The sequence below is a fragment of the Peromyscus maniculatus genome, chromosome 11, assembly GCF_049852395.1.
Source record: "Peromyscus maniculatus bairdii isolate BWxNUB_F1_BW_parent chromosome 11, HU_Pman_BW_mat_3.1, whole genome shotgun sequence".
In the NCBI taxonomy this organism is placed as follows: domain Eukaryota; kingdom Metazoa; phylum Chordata; class Mammalia; order Rodentia; family Cricetidae; genus Peromyscus; species Peromyscus maniculatus.
The window spans coordinates 90,037,817-90,053,402 of NC_134862.1; the positions used below are offsets into that span (position 1 = coordinate 90,037,817).

General features: G+C 46.0%; 1 long non-coding RNA gene across 1 annotated transcript; it reads right to left on the bottom strand.

The window, feature by feature from the left end:
• Positions 1–224: 224 nt before the first annotated feature.
• LOC121821372 (uncharacterized) lies at positions 225–2,327 on the bottom strand. Its single transcript, XR_006062167.2, has 2 exons — positions 2,143–2,327; positions 225–1,555 (listed from the first exon to the last, which is right to left on the bottom strand). It is a non-coding gene; the product is annotated as an uncharacterized LOC121821372 (long non-coding RNA).
• Between the last annotated feature and the right edge of the window lie 13,259 nt (positions 2,328–15,586).

Consider the following 15,586-nt stretch of genomic DNA (forward strand, 5'->3'; position numbering starts at 1 on the left):
CAGTGGGAGCTAGCGGAATTCATAACGACTGCTTAAGAAAAACAAAGAACTGACTGCTTACCAAAACCAACGGATTAATGGTAAAAGGAAATTCATATATATCAAACTTGTGCATTCCAATTCTCCATCACTATGCTCGAGTTTCTTATTGGAATCCTCTTATTAAGTGTATTAGTCAGGGTTCTCTAGAGGAGCAGAACTTATAGAACAAATCTCTCTCTGTATATAGAAAGGGGATTTATTAGAATGGCTTACAGACTGTGGTCCAGCTAGTCCAACAATGGCTGGCTCTGAATGGGAAGTTCAAGAATCCAGTAGTTTCTCAGATTACAAGGCTGGATGTCTCCGCTGGCTTTCAGTACACACTGGAATCCTGAAGAAGTTGGCTCTAATGCCAGTGAAGGAATGGACTTGCTAGCAAGGTGAGGGTAAGCAGGCAAAGAGCAAAAGCTTTCTTCTTCCATGTCCTTAAGTAGGCTTCCAGCATAAGGTCTGGCCCAGATTAGAGGTGTGTTTTCTTGCCTCAAGATCTAGATTAAAGGCGTGTCTTTTCCCAGTTCAAAAGATCTGGATTAAAGGTGTGTCTTCCTACCTCAGAAATCTGGAATAGAAGCAGATCTTCCTATTCCAAATTAAGCAAATATCCCTCACAGGTGTGGCCTCTATGTTTGGGTTTTAGTTCCAGAAGTAGTCAAGTTGATAATCAAGAATAGCCATTGCACCAAGTTAAGCAGTGTTCAGGTTTTAAAAACTAGATTACCAGAAATCAGCTTCAAAGTCTGTTTGTTTGAAGATATAATGCTGCTTTTCATAAAAGTGTCATTGGGCTAGAGAGATGCCTTTGTAGGTAAAGTTACCTGCCTTTCTAATGACCTGAGTCCCATCCCTGTAAGTTGTCCTCTGATCTCCATGCATAAGCCCACCCCAATAAATAGATAAATAAATAAGGTGTTTTTTTTTTTAAAGTCATGTAGCCAGGTTCCCGAGTTGGCCCACTACAGCCATTCATTATCATCATAATATTGATTCCATATTGTGTATTTGCAAGAAAATATAGCAAGAGAACATTTCCAATGCCATATTTGTATTTACATAAGTAATTTAATCTCCTGTTGCTGAAATATATTGACAAAGGCTTTAATTTTTACTAAATGATGGTGTCTATGGAAAAGTAGATTGAATTAAAGGCTGAAACACACATGGATGCTGTGGTAGGGATTTTAAAGAAAAATTTGGGCCCTTTCCAAGGCTTGCTAATTTGTTGTTATATGTTCCTTTTTTTTTTTTTTAACAACCAGTATTAAATCATATTTCCAAATATGTAGTATCCCTTTCCTAATACGGATGTGTCATTGAAACTACTTTGTGGTTATCATTCATGATTAAGGCCATTTTCGCTTTGGCTTATACGTGGAAGAGACCAGGGATACAAAGGAGGGACGGAAAAAAATGAGCAAAGGTGAGAAGAGAGGAAAGAAGCCTTAAAAGGGTCAGGCAGCATACGAAGATGCCACAACTGGCTGGAAACTGCGCTGTGTCATCAAAAATGCGATGCCTGCAAAGAAGAAACAGCTCTGGGTTAGATCCCAGAGGCCCCTGCGGCCACAGCCCACACAGTTGCCCGGACTGCAGGGGCAGCAGAGCAACCAACACGGACAGCCCCCCCCCCCCCCCAGGTGGCACAGAACAGATTCACAAGCCGCCGCCGGGCCTTTCTGGTTTCGTGACTCACTGCATCCTCATCAAGAAGTCTGAATTTTGTGAGTGTAATTTTGACTTTTTTTCTCTCTTTCATGTTCATACTAACTGCTCATCCTATTCTGAAAATGTTTTTAGGTTTTTCCTATCCTTCGCTCTTCATCACCAACCTCACACCCAATGTACTCAAATGCTCGGCACCTTTGTTCTGACTTGATGCCTTGGTTTAATGAAAGATCGTCGGACCTTCCCACCAATGAAAGCTCAGTGGATCCCAGTTTTCTTCACACATTGATGCTTCCTTCCTGTGTTGAGGACTTCCTAGTCCATTCCCCTGCTTCCTGCCAATCCGTCACCTTTTCCCCAGGGGCTGGTAGAACCCTTCCTGTGGGTCTAAAGCGCCACAGCCACCCCAGGTTCTGTGCCGCCTTAGCTAATGTTTACCTTCTTGGCAATCCTGGTGTTTTTCCTTCCTGCTTGTTCAACCCTGTTCACTTGTGGGGAGAAACTTGTGCGGATTCTATTTTTAAGGTATTATAGATACGTGCAGTCCTGGCCGCCACGCTGCACTGTGCAGTATCATTGTCCCAGATCCATGTTGTTGGTCTGAGTGAGGGTGTGCAGCACCCAGTGGGAAGATGAGATTTTTCTTTCTTAGGAATTCAGAAATGGAACTGAGAACCAGTGTGGGCATCCGGAATAGGAACACATCACTTAGGAACTCAGGTCCAGCCACAATCCATTTTATGGAAATCTATGGAAACCAAGGGATACAAAGGAAATGAGAGAGCAGGCCAGTTAGGGTTCTTGGTAGAAAACAGTAGAAACCAATTCTAGATAACTTAAACATAAAACAAAACCCAAAACAACAACAAAACCCAAAATAACGTGGTCCGGCCTTGATATGAGGGTTTGTGTCTAGTTTTATTGCATCTTATTCTGCCATGTTCGGTTGCTATCCCTGGGAGGCCTGCTCTCTTCTGAGATGGAGGAGCAGTGGATTTGGGGGAGAGGGGAGATGGTGGGGGCCTGGGAAGAGTGGAGGGAGGGGAGGCTGTGATCAGGATGTATTGTATGAAAGAAGAAAGAAAACAAAACAAAATAACAACAACAATCAAACAGATAAACCAGACTCAGGGAAGGCAGAAGACCAGATCTGGGAAATGGACCAGAGGAGAAGAGGCAAGAAGGCAATCAAGGTGTCTTCCTAGGAGCCCCTCAGGTGGCGTCCATGTGTCCTCCTGTGGCCCACCTCTCCATAGAGCAGCTACAACAATCCTCTTGCTGCTACGTTATAAAGAAATCTGGGGTTTTTGTTGTTGTTGTTTTGGGGTCCTGGCATGAAGTTTGTAAAACTACTGCAATTTCCCGAGTGATCCTCAACCCTGCAGTTTATGCTAATGAGATGACTAAGCCCTTGAATCCCAAGAGACCAATCTTGTGATTGGAAGGCTGGGGCGGACTGACCTCAGGGAAGGTGAAATTTATCTTCCCTGAGGTCACATCAGCAGAAGCCTGGACTCTGATAACGTGTGTCTGAGTCTGTAACGCCCACTGTCCTCCAGTGGGTCTCACAGATGAGGTAAATCTGGTACAGGGCACAGCAGGGTTCTGGATAGAGAACGTATTTTTAGCAAAAAGCCTGTGACAATCAGATTTGAGAAATGAGACATTCAAGCACTTAATGAGAACGTCTGAAGCAGTGGCAGGAAGACCAGGGACTACCCAGTGGGTACACCTGCATTCAGGCCTGCCACGTTGTCTCCATACTGGACTCCAAGTGAACAAAAGGACATTGGTCTTGAGGTTGAAAGATTTCCTACTGCCTGGAGAAGTTTGATAAATGACTGGGGGTGGGGGACCAGAAAGGGCCTCATCACCCTGGGCTTGTCAAGAAGCAATGGCAGCGTTTTCTGATGTTAAGAAACTCTGCTCTCTCCCTTCTCTTGCCCTGGCCTCGCCTGTTAGCTTTATCATAAATCCAACTTGGCAAAATATTCTAAAGGAATGGATGCTGAGAGTGAAACAGGTCTGTAGTCCAGAGGGTTCCAGGCATAGTGGGCAGGGAGGGTCCCTTAGGCTGAATATTCCTACTGAAGCTTTTTAGGATTTAGATTAGTTGTTCGTGGTCATTTTCAGTTTTGATCCTATTGATCTCTTATTAATTACTGATTATTTAGAGCCCCCAGTCACCCTGTGTATATTGTTAGCACTCTTGTACTAGCAAAACCCCTTCGTTAACACATGCCACTGGTGTCCAGATGTCCTTTAGTTCTTTCTCAGAATAATTTAGCAGGGTTCAGTGGAACTTCATCCATCCGTTTGTCCATCCATCCATCCATCCATCCATCCATCCATCCATCCATCCATCCATCATCTATCCATCCATCCATCCATCCATCCATCCATCCATCCATCCATCCATCCATCCACCCACCTATCCTAAGATCTGTCCATTCATCTAATCTGTACAGAGAACTGTGGGGGGCACTGTGCCAGTGTAGGGGAAGGTAGTTATTTAAAAGAAAACAGATCGGATGTTTGTAGATAGGGCTATGGTAGTTGGAATGCAACTGGGCCCATAATCTCATAGGGAGTGGCACTATTAGGAGGTGTGGCTTTGTTGGAGTGGGTATGGCCTTGTTGGAGGAAGTGTGTCACTGTGGGGGTGGGCTTTGAGATTTCCTATATTCAGGATACCGCCCAGTGAGTCAGTTGACTTTCTGTTGTCTGCAAAATGTAGCCCTCTCAGCTCCAGTACCATGTCTGCCTGCATGCCGACATGCTCCCTATCATGATGATAATGGACTGGACCTCTTCAAGTGTAATACTGGGAGCCACCCCAATTAAATGTTTTCTTTATAAGAGTTGCTGTGGCCATGGTGTCTCTTCACAGTGATAAAAACTTAAACTAAGACAAGGACAATGAATGCATTGATGGGAGCTGATGAAGGCTAGAGGTGATTAATCACCAATTGAAGGCTAAGTGTCTAGCTGCAGCCAGATGGCAGGAAGATCGGAGCATCAGACCCAGAACTTAATTACAAGAATAGCTGTGTCCCAGAGGAGGCTGATTCTCTGTTTGGGCAAGCTTTGCTATTTTGGGGTCAAGGCCTTGAGCTGGGCAGAATTGAATCCTGAGATTCCTGGACTGCTGGCATCATTTGAGTAAATAGCCTTGAATTTCCCAGTCCAAGTCCTCAAAGGCCTGTTGGAGATTCCCTAATAGAGGCTAGTAGCCTCTCTTGCTTTCAGACAAGGCCACTGGGCCAGCAAGTGGGATTGAGCTGTAATACTGTGATCTGGCTGGGGATGTTCTAGGAGGAAAGGGATATGGGGGCCAGAATCAACATTGCGCCACAGGAGCTGGGAGAGAACACACACCCGCATTCCGAGGGGTCCAGATCAAGAGAACATATAAAGTTGGATAACTGAAGTTTATTAGTAGGGACTACTTTCTCACAATACAGGATTAACAACTTGGCAAAGACGCTGGGAAGTGGATCAGTGTGCATGGTTCTTGGAGGTGTGGAAATAGAGTGGCTCATTTTAGGTGAGGTAGAAATGTCAGAAATGCTGTAGCTAACAGTGGAAGAAGTGATCGAAACACCCAGAGAAGTTGGGCATGCAAGGGTGAGAACACTGTCCAGTGCTGGGACGCTCACCAAGGACTACATCTGTGGCAAGTCTGTGGTTATAGTTAGTGGTAGGTCTGTGGCCGTATTTGGTAGCAAGTCTGGGCTATATTTGGTGGCAGGTCTGTGGTCATATTTGGTAGCAGGTCCATAGCTATATTTGGTGGCAGGTCTGTGGCTGTGTTTGGTGGCAAGTCTGTGAATATATTTGGTAATCAAATCCATGACTATTTTCTCCTTATTATGTTTGGTGGGCAGATCTTCAGTACATCTGTTTAACAAAGTAATATAGAGTATGCGAGAGAGTTGGGCATTGGAGTCATCGAGAAGCTCAGTGTGACTTCACAGGTTGGGCTGAGGTTAGTAGGTGCTATCTTAGAATTAGGTTTTCTTATAGCCAAGAGATGATGGGACCCCAAAGTAGTAGGGGCCAGATGCTGGCACTCAACAGAAGCCAGATGGAACATAATTATTAATATAATGAGAGAGAAAGTCAGAGTGGTACCCATGGAAACCTGATGCTTAGGGGGATGTGGAGATGGTTAAAGGAATATACTATCTCTAGAGACATTTGGTTCAGGTCATACAGAGAATCAGGGGGGCTGGAGAGATGGCTCAGAGGTTAAGAGCACTGGCTGCTCTTTTGGAGGCCTTGGGTTCAATTCCCAGTACCCATATGGTGGTTCACAACCATCTGTAATGAGATCTGATGCCCTCTTCTAAATAAATAAATCTCTCTTAAAAAAAAAAAGAGAGAGAGAGAATCAGGAAGCTGAAGGCCACTAGCCTTCTTATAAAGTCCCAATGTTTTGGCACTGGAGAGATGGCTCGATGTTAAGAACACTAGTTGCTTTCATTGAGGACCTGGCTTTGATTCCTAGCGCCCATACAGTGTCTACACAACACACACACATACACATGTGCACACACGAAAATAAACAATTAAAAAATAGAAGTAAAAGCCCTGTCTCCGCTTCGCCATCTATGAACTGAAGAATGAATTTTGAGTCCACTCAGCATTGGGAAGTATGAATGGCTCAAGCCACAGCAAGGGGGGTCAGTGGGAAAGGAATGATGCCAAAGGAGAGAAATCCATTATCAGGACAAGCTTAATGAGTGGATTAAACATGATGGCTGTTTTAGAGCCTGTCTGAGCACTATTTTTCCTAAAAAAATGAAGATTCACAGACAGCAGAACCCTGTTAATTTGGCTGTCTATAGCTTCTTGGGGGAGTTGGGTGGCAGGCCACTATCAGAGATGAATCTTTTCCACCGGAGTCCCTGCTTGTTCACAGAATTCTGCGCCACCACAGCATTGTGAGGTAATATCCATCATCATGCATGGCGGAGAATGGTCCTCGGGAGCACTGGCTGCAGGGCCCTTGAGTGTGTGGATGTTTATCTGGGCTCCTCCTGGCCTCAGCTGTTCCTCTCCTCAATCCTTTTCAGCGTCACAGCTCCGCTGAGAGCGACCGCCTCTTGATTCCCCCTGCTCCAGGTGGTGTATTGCTCTGCTTCCTTCAGCTGGAGGCTGGAACCTCTGGAACAGTGACTGTCTTTCCATCTTTGCCCCCCACCCCCCAGGATCTGTGAGCCCCTCAGGGCAGATACTATGCATCTCCAAACAAAACATGATGTACTGAATGCTCATGGCATATATATATATATATATATATATATATATATATATATATATATGCAGATGACCAGGCCAGGGAGTGGGGTGTGACTCATTGCCTAACAGCACAGAGCGGACTCTATCTTGGTAGCAGGGTGCTAGGGCTTTCTCCAGCCCTCAGATGGGACGCAGTAGGTCACAGGTGGTTGGCGTGCAGACTTGGCTGACATTTCTGTCACCTCAGCCACTTAGGTGGAGAGAAGCATGTGTTTGCTGCCCAGGAACTCTCAGGAGCTGGCTTGGCCTCTAGCAGCTGGCTTGTTTCTGGACCTCTTTGCCTAGTGATGCTGCTGAGTATGTAAGACGCAGACCCATCATCTTCTTCTTCCCGGTGAGAATTCCTTGCTGCTCACTCTCGAGGAAGAGTCTTTTGGAGTCCTCCAGGGGAGCAGTCCCTGGTTGTAGCATTGCTCCAGGCTATTAGCACCCTCAGCCTTTTACTGCCCTGCTCTGACTCCCTACAAAAACCTGCTGTCCCATCAGAGGCAGGTGCCAATCTCTTGACTCACACCTTCTAAACTTTCTTATATATTTACACATGTAATAGCAGAGGTGGGATTGCCTTACTTTTTTTATTCAAATGAGTTTTTACTACAGATTTTTTGTGTCTAATTTCTTTCTTTCATCACTCACTTCCTTCCTTTACTCCTCACACTCCAGCCAACAGATCTTTATAAAGAGACCTTCATCCTCAGTGAGGCTGTGAAACACTAGATTTCCATTCAAATACTTTGTTCATTCATAGGAAGTGTACACTCGCCGCAGATTAACAATTCAGTTCGCTGAGGAATTAATCATCCAGTTTGACAAATGTTCTCTATGTCTGTGTCTATAGGCATCAGTCATCTGTCTCAACCTTCCTAATGCTGCGGCCCTTCGACACAGTTCCTCATGTTGTGGGGATCTCCAGCCATAAGTTATTTCATTGCTACTTCATAACTGTAATTTTGCTAGTTGTGAATCATAATGTAAATATCTGATATTCAGGCTATCTGATATATATGACTCTTAGGAAAGGGTCCTTTGACCCCCAATGGGGTCACGACCCACAGGTTGAGATCCACTGGTCTACAGACAGTTGTGCTGGAGTGCTGTTTTAGGATTCACACAGATAAGAACTCCACTCTGGCTGTGCATTTTGCCCATGCCCAGGATGTCTAGCTCTCTACCTACTCCTGCCTGTCTTTCACTTTACACCCTTCTCGTGAGTTTTCCGCCCAGCAGATGAACCTTGGCTGTGATCCAGAGAGAACGGCTTTTGCACACACTCACTTTAGAAAGATGGAGTTAGTAATCTTGGCCCAATAGTGAGGCTGTGGGATGATGTCCACTCAGCAGATCTGTTTCCACAGCTAATGTAATCCTTACTCCATGCCAGGCACAGTATATGTTCCTTAGATGTATCCGCTTGATTAATTCTCTCAAGCTTCTTATGTGGCTTCGGTTAGTGTCTTCTTGTTACAGATGCTGAAAACAAGGTTCAGAAAAGTTGAGACACTTGCTTCAGAAGCACACAGTTAAGCATAGGATAGGCCTTGAATGGAGTTAGTTCTACCCCGTGTTCCCTGCTCATAGGCACAAAACACTTCCTTCTCCAGGCTGTTAAGAGTTAATGACCAAAATTCCAGTGTGAGTATGTGTGTGTGTGTGTGTGTGTGTGTGTGTGTGTGTGTGTGTGTGTGTGTGTGTGTACCCTAGGGATCAAACTCAGGGCCTTGAGCATACTAGTCAAGTACTCTACCCCTACGCCACATCTCTAGCATGTTTAAAAAGGATTGTTCATGACCTTGGCTACATCAGTGATTTTCACCCCTTCCCCTTTGCTTAGTCAATATTAGCGGCCTGTTCCAAGATTCTAGGAACTGTTCTTTTTGAAGGCCTCCACCCTATCTGGTAAAAAAAAAATTCCACATTAAATATAACTTTCTTTACTGTAAATATTTTGGGAGACTTTTTAAAAATAATTTTGCCTTCGCAGTGATCTAGCTACGAACAACTTATTTAATTCACAATTTACTGTGATTTCTCATTCACACTTGGAATTCTTGTGAAGTAATTACAAAAACCTAAAATACAGATTGTTTCCAAATGTAATGAAATTCCTGTGAATAATAATTTAACAAATGAAGTTGTCATGCTACTTTGTAGACATTTAATTAAACATTTATTGATTATGAACTTGCCATATTCTTTTTATAGTTTTGATCCAGACATGCACACAGAGACACACAGACGCACACACAGTCTCTCTCTCTTTCTCCTAGTCTCAAGCCCTTCTCCTCCTCTTGTATGACGTGTGGTCCATGGCTGTGCTTTGTTTGGGACTTCCTGAAAAGGCCATGTTCCCAGCCATTACCAGAGCTGTATGGCGCTACAGTTGACTCTTTACAGGCAGAATATTGACTCTCTGACTAGATAGGAGGTTGAGAGACTCCTGTTGCCTCAGATGGCTTTACTCATCGGCTCCTATGGGTTTTAACTGGAATCAGCTGGAGTAGGCAGGGTGTGTTGGTGCTATGGTGAGGGCCCCCCGCCCCCCATTCAGAGGCTTCAGTTTATTGCCTGTCCTCACAGCCTGTCACTTTCCTTCCTGGGATGAGGGAGACTCTGACATGTCTAGTCACTGTTGTTTGTTTTTGATTTTTTCTTTCTTTTTATCCCTTAGACAGTACCTTGTTATATACCCAAGACTGACCTTAAACCTGAATCCTCCTGCCTCCACCTCCTGGGTGCTGGGGTAACAGGTGTGAGCTATGTTGCCTGGTTTATACTTTGGCATTTTGGCTTCTGTGGCATTGGGCCTCTGCCTTATGCAGTCATGTGTGTCTTTTACCATGCAGGCTGCACTCCGAAAGAGCCTGGGGGTGAAGGATCGTCTGGGAGTTCTACATGCTGGGATTCTCATCCCAGCTCTGGCACTTACTGCATGTTGACTTTAGGCAAACCAGTTAAGCTCCCCAAGGGTCCATCTCTGGTTTGTAAATGATAATAGCAGCATCCACCTCGCAGGCACTAGCCTGGGCTAGCTGGCTTTGTGCTCCGTGGAGCTGACCGCTACTTAAACCTGTTTCTTATGAATTCCCTCGGATATGCCTTGAGAGACAGCATCTCCGGGCGTGGAGCAGCTGTCCAGACCTCCAGCTGCCACAGGCCCCCATCCTCAGCTCTCCAGTACCCTCTCCACCTGGGAGCGATGTCACCTTCCGGGCGATCTTCCTGGACAGAAGCTGAAACAGTTCCAGGCCAGCGGTCATCATCTTCACACCTTTCTGCTTCATTTAGAGGCTTTATGTCCCAGCACATCCCTGCCTGCTGCGGCGCTAGCTTTCTTAGGTACCGTGAGGTGTGGGGCAACCTGGAGCATACACACTGGTGCTCAGAAGATGTGAGGTGAGAGGGAGCACCCTCAGCCCTCGGCCCCATCGAGGTTCAGGCAGTGCTTACCCTGAGGAAATCTCCCCACAGAACCTCTTCTCACCCTTTTAGGGGTTCTCAGCCAAATCTCAGCTGTCTCCTGGAGTCCTCTAGTGGGATGCATCCACCGTCAATGGTATCTTTCCATCTGAGCAGTTGTACCCCAGGACATTGGTGGCCATAATCCTACTCAGTCGTTACCGTAGCCAGCGTGGAAATGTACTGCCATGACCCCGACTCTGTATCTTAGGGAAGGAACTCAGGATTTGTTGATGGCCTCACTGCAAGGAAGCAGGGTTAGAATGAGAGCCACCCACATGGCTGAGGTCATCTGGTGGTGACCCATATCTGATAGTGACTGCTGACCGTCAGTGGCGCTCTCTCTGTGTGCTCTCCTATCTCCCGGGAGGCTGGGCGAGCTTCTCAGTGTGATGGTCTCAGGTTCTGAGAGCACCAGGGCAAAGTCCCCCGACGTCTAGGGCTGGAAGTCCCCAGTTGTCCTTTTACATTGATTTGGTTGGTGTGACCTACAGGCCCACTCCGATTTAAGAAGTGGGGAACAGTGGCATTCAAAGGGGGCAACGGGACACAGCTCCACAGTTAGCTGAAAACTCTGTTTTTGTTTTTCTTATCACGTGGGCTGGGGACCCTACACCATGGGGATGGCAGTGGCATGTGGGGAGACAGACTGAAATGCCGACAGTTCTTCTGACTTCTATAACAACTCACTGATGGCTGCCGTTTCTCGAGGATGGTGGTGTTGTTTTCAGCTGTTAAAAGTCAGTTAATTATATTGCTGTGAACTAGTAAAATAATTAATAAGTGTTAACATTTGCATGTTTTAATTAAGAAATAAATGTCTTTGAATGAAAAAGTGCCTGCTGGCTTACCCGGTAATTATCAACATACTAAAAGCACCCTTTAGAAGGCAGACTCTAAGAACCCCGCACAATCAGGCATCAGTCACCTCTGCCTGGGGGAGTGCCAGTGATGTCTTTCTTTGCAATCCCCAGCGCCCGGCAGGTGAGGAGGCAGGGGGTGGGGGTGGGGCGGCCTTCACCTCTCCTAATGGGGCAGCAATGTCACCCTTAGGTAAAGTTGGAGTTCTAGGTAGACAATTCTGCCTCAAAGCCTATCCACTAACAATCCATTTTGTTGCCTAGTTCATTTTTTAAAAGACAAACAAGGCTTATCATGTCATGAAAATAACCTGCTTATGACCGACCATCTATTTCCTATGTTGGAACTTGTGAACTCTTAGGGCCAGGAGCCAAAAGTCTGTCTGTCTTGCTCCCCTCCTTCCTCCTCTCCTTTCCTCCCTTCCTCCATCTCTCTCTCTCCCTCCTTTCTTCCTTTTCCCACTTAAAGGTGTACAGTGTATCACAGTTGAAAAAAAAATGTACAAAGGGTTTTGACATTATTATAAGAGAAACACCCAGATGGAAAAACAGACTCTTGGACTCAGCGGTAGAGCACACGCCTGGAGTGCCTGAGACCCTGACTTCAGTCCCTAGCACCACAGACACCCAGACTCTGCCAGCATCCCGGGAGCCCCTGGACACCCCACCTCCCTAAAAGTCACAAGCATCCTGTCTTAGATGATCATCATATCCTAATGATCTTTCCCTAGGAGCTCCACCACTGAAGTGCACCTCCCTAAACATCACGTTTTGCTTTCATCTGGTTTTGAACTTTGGTCACAGTACTTTTTGGTATTGTGAAATTCAACCACACTGTCAGGTCAGCCTTGGTTCACTCACTGTCACTCTTGTGTGCCAGGGAAGGAACGTACCAGTGTATTTCTTCGCTGTCCTCTTGGTGGACACTTCTCAATGCCGGGTAATGGGGCTGCAGCATTCCTGCATGATGCCTTCCTGGGCACTTGACTGTTGCTGGAGTTTTCTCCAGTCCTGCCTGGCCCATGATCAGGACAAATGTCTCTCACCCGCCAGTCCCACAGCCACTCAGACCCAACCAAATAAACACACAGAGACTTATATTGCTTACAAACTGTATGGCCGTGGCAGGCTTTTTGTTATCTAGTTCTTCTATCTTAAATTAACCCATATCTATTAATCTATACCTTACCACGTGGCTCGTGGCTTACTGGTACTTTACATCCTGCTCCTCATAGTGGTGGCTGGCAGGGTCTACTAGACTCCACCTTCCTGTTTCCCCAATTCTCCTCTCTTCTTGTCCCGCCTATACTTCCTGCCTGGCTACTGGCCAATCAGTGTTTATTTATCAATCAATTATCCACAGCACTTGATAGGTTATGTCGTACGTATCTCGGTACTTCTACACCTAGGAGGAGGATTTCTGGCTCACAAGTGGGGAGGAGGTATTCAGCTTAGTAGCTGATACTGTGAGCAGTTTCCTGACTCTTTGCACACTCCTCGTTTGCACATGGAAGTACCGTTGCACTCTTGAGACGTTTTGTGGCGTGGGTGTTTGATGTCAGCCATGCAGGGAGTGTGCAGTGGACTCTCCCTGTAGTGTGAGTGTGTGTCTCCCGGCCACAGATGATGCTCAGCACCTAGTTATCTTTAGTGGTCGCTTGTGTACACTCTCCTGCAGACCCCCTCTTCAGATCTCTTGTCTTTTTTGATATTGGATTTTCTGCTGTTTCAAAGTTTTAATTTGTGTTCAGTGGGTTTTCAAACATGGGCTTGTAGTGAGCCTCTTCTGAGTTATGTGTTAAAACTGGCTCTTGAACTTTTAATTATCTTTTTTCTCTCTTATGCTGATTAAAACAGGTTTTTCTAAAAGAAAATATTTATTTTTACTTTTCTTTATGTGTATGTGTGTGTCTATGTCTTGTATATGCTGGTTCCCAAAGAGTCCAGGAGAGAGCATCAGATCTCCTGAACCTGGAGTTTCAGGCAGCTGTAAACCACTCGTGGGTGCAGGGAACTGAACTCAGGTCCTCTGGAAGAGCAGCAAGTACTCTCAATCACTCAGTCATCTCTCCAGTCCCCAAACAGAGGTTCTTTATTATTGTTGAATAAAATTTCATTTTAATATATTCCAATGTGTTCCTGTCTTCCTCTATGGAATATAGGGTTTCTTTTTCCATCATAAACTTTCCTGGGTTTTTGGAAGACTTTTAGTTTTTGGCTTTCATATTTTAGGCTCTGGTCTGGCTGGAACTGGTTTTGGGGAATGACGTGGGCAGGAGCCAAGTTTTGATTTCTTCCTCTGTCTCTTTGACCTGTGTCCATGTTGCAAAGTCTGTTCCTCCATACTCTGGAGGCTGTGCTTCCCCTGGGCTGTCCCTGTCCCCGACTGAGTGTGGCAAGAGCGTTAAAGCCATGCATTTCTGCAGGCTGTGGGACTCTCTAAGAGTGAAGCCAGGTTTGGACACTTCCCATCATCCCACTGACTGCCCCAGAATGGAGAGCGACCCCAGGCTCATTCCACCCAGCATTCCTTCTTTGCTTTCACGGGGCCACACAGGTGAGGTGTGAGGACTCTCCCTGCCTTCTCTTCCACATATCTTCATGACATCGCCCCCAAGGAGCATCGGTCATGTCTGATGCCATCTGGCACCCAGAGTGACAGAGTGGGCAGGTCTTATGATAAGAGAGAGAGAAAGGGTTGTCCTGACTACATGGCATAAGGGACCCCATGAAGAGAATGACTGAGGCCGTCCTAAAAGGAGAGGAGCAGACATTTGTATTGAGCATGGTGGGGTCAGGAGGTGACTCCAAGACTATACTTAATGGCTGTGCCAGTGAGGGAGCGCCCATTTGGCAGAACCACTGGGGACATTATTTCTGTGAATCTGAGGTGCACATATATTTGACAGGAACACCATATTTCCTAATACTTAGAGAGGTGACTTTACAGAGGGCAAAGGGCTGATATTTCACAATTGATCACAGATGGATTCTATCAGTGTCGGAGAAAGAGAAGGGAGGATGCTGGGAAGTGAAGAGATGCAGAACATTTTAGAGGGAGTGCATGGCGTGTGCACATGCTCACTCACACACGTGGGGTGTCCTCAGACCTCAAACAGGGCGAGGAAAAGGAGGGCAGCAAAAGAGGAGTCAGAATAAACGGGCTGCAAAGGCCTTTGGGATCTTGGGGAGTCATTAATGTGGGTTCTTACCTTTGCTAAGCCCCTCCTCAGCCGCAAGGCACCAAGGATGGCCCCGATGCTCCCCACTTGGTGGGGAGGGGGAGTAAGACTTTAAGTCCCTCCCATTCTAGGATTGGACAGACAGGTATTTATTTTAAAAAAAACCAGATGGTTCAAGAGAATTTCTAAATTTGCACCATCGGGCACCAGGTTTCAAACTAAATTTGGGCTCTGCCTTCCAGCCTTCCTGTTGCCCTGGGTTGAGAATAGCCTCCACTTCACCAGCCATCTGCTCCCTTCACATCTCTGCTATGAGTGGCATCTCCAGTGTCTTCCCGCAGACAGGACGAAGTCTTTAACGAAGCCTACGGCGTGATTGCGTGCCTTCTGGCAGGGGGCTCCCAGGTGGGCTCCAGTGTGAGAAAAGTAGTCATATTTACCCTTGACTTGATAGAATGGGACCCCCAATCACTCATGTGTTGAACTGTGCCTTGTACTGGACAGTCCAGATCTATGCATCTAAGGGTTTGACTTCTCAGAACTCTCTCTCCTAAATAAGCAAACTCTGATGATGGTCATCTCCGCTTGACCATCAATCAAGGCTTCCAAAGGCTCTCTGTGTCCCGGTACAATTGGCAGAGTGCGGTAGAAGAAACAGTTTAACCATTTAGGGATATGTTTTTGCTAGTCGTCTTTCTGCGACTGTAACAAATATCCAGTTTATGAAGAGCAAAGGTTAATTTTGGCTTACAGCTTTAGAGGGCTCAACCCATGTTTGCTCTTAGGCCTGTGGTGATAAAGCATGTTGTGGCCAAGAATGCTTTTTAGAGCAAAGCTGCTCACCGCATAGCCAGGGTACCAAAAAAAAACAAAAAAACCAAAAAAAACAAAAAAAAAAAAAGAGGAAGATAAAGGGCTAGGGCCCCTCCCATGATCCTCTTCAAGGGCATGCCCTTAATGACCTGAAGGCCTCCCACTGGGCCCTCCCTCTTAAAGACTCCACCCCTTGACACTCTGGGGATCAAACCTTAGTACATGGGTCTTTAAGGGACATTCCAGGTCCCAAATCATAGCAATATC